Source organism: Dipodomys ordii, unplaced genomic scaffold (genome assembly GCF_000151885.1).
Source record: "Dipodomys ordii isolate 6190 unplaced genomic scaffold, Dord_2.0 Scaffold52, whole genome shotgun sequence".
Classification (NCBI taxonomy): domain Eukaryota; kingdom Metazoa; phylum Chordata; class Mammalia; order Rodentia; family Heteromyidae; genus Dipodomys; species Dipodomys ordii.
In genome coordinates, this window is record NW_012267268.1 from 2,406,297 (window position 1) to 2,407,853 (window position 1,557).

The following is a 1,557-nucleotide window of genomic DNA, read 5'->3' on the forward strand; positions in this document are numbered from 1 at the left end:
CCGTTAACGTTAAGAGATAGGACTGAGAGGTATTTGGGAGTTCCTGCCATGTTATCCACCTTCTTGGGGGCTGTGAAAACTGGGTTCTTCCTATGGTTCTTGGATTCTCAGTTTGGGTGCAGTTTCTTGGCCTTTATTGCGGTCTTGTTTGCTTTCTATGTGTAGGACATCTTTAAGAATCTTGTAGGGCTAGTTTGGTGGAGATGTATTTTTTCAATTTTTCTTTGTTATGGAACGTTTTTATTTGGCCTTCAGTTATGAAGGAGCATTTAGCTGGGTACAGTATTCTTGGTTGATAGTTGTTTGTTTTTAGGGCTTGGCATACATCATTCCAGGTCTTCTTGCTTTGATTGTCTCTGCTGAGAAATCTGAGGTGATTCTATTTGGTTTCTCTTTATAGGTGATTAATCTTTTCTCCTTGACAGCTTTAAGGATCCTTTCCTTGGTCTGAGTTGATCCTGTGTGGATTATAATGTGAAGGTAGGATGTCCTATTCTGATCTGGTCTAAATTTGGAGTTCTAAAAGCTTCTTGTATATGAATAGGCTTATCTTTTTGCATGTTTGGGAAGGATCCTGTTAAACAAATTTCCTAGACCATTAATTTCTGTTTCTAGGTGCTCCTCTACACCCATTATCCTTAGATTAGGCCTTCTGATGGTGTCTTCCAAGTGTTGGATAGATCTATCATATTTCTTGGACTTGTCTTGGATGGTTGTATGTTCTTTCTCTATGATATCTAGGCTGTCTTCTATCCCCGAGATTCGATCTTCTGCATGGTCTAACCTGCTGTCAAGACTTTCTATTTTGTTTCTTCTTTCTTTTCGTTCTATTTGGCCAGCTTTGATGGCTTCAAGTTCTTTGTTGAAGCTCTGTTTTAGGTCTTGTATGAATTTCTTTACTTCCTTAATTTGGTGTTCAGTGTTTGTTCTCAAATCACTTATTTGATTGGTTATGGTTTCTTTGGACTCCCATTCCTTCTGTTGGGTTCCATTCAGCATTCCCTTTGTGATCTCCCTGACTTCCTTCAGCTCTTTGTTAATGGATTCCATGAATGCCTTTAGTGATCTTTGTGTATACTCTACCTGGTCTCTCAATTCCTGTATTATTCTTTGATTAGCTTCCTCCAGTTCGTGGGATTCCTGCAGTTCTCTTTGAGTGTTCTCAGCCTGCTCACGCCATTCCTCCCTTTCTCTTTGAGTATTCTCAAGTTGTTCACACAAATCCTGTATCAGTTTTTGAGTAGCTTCTTCAGGCTTATGATATTCCTGTATAAGCTTTGGGGATGCCTCCTCTCTCTCCCTTTCACGCTCATACAGAGTCCTTTGTAAGTTTTCAAACTTCTCATTTATCATGTTTGCTAGCAGTGTTTGTAGAGCTATTTGGGAACTCTCCTCTGGATTATTCATTATCTGTTCTGACCCCTGATTATCAAGACTGGGGATTGAGATATCCAGATTTGCCATTTTTCTTGTGTTTTTCCTGCTTACTCTGCCCATTTGAGATGAAAATAGCACCAGTTTTGTGCTAGAACACTATCTTAAGGCAACCATCAATCA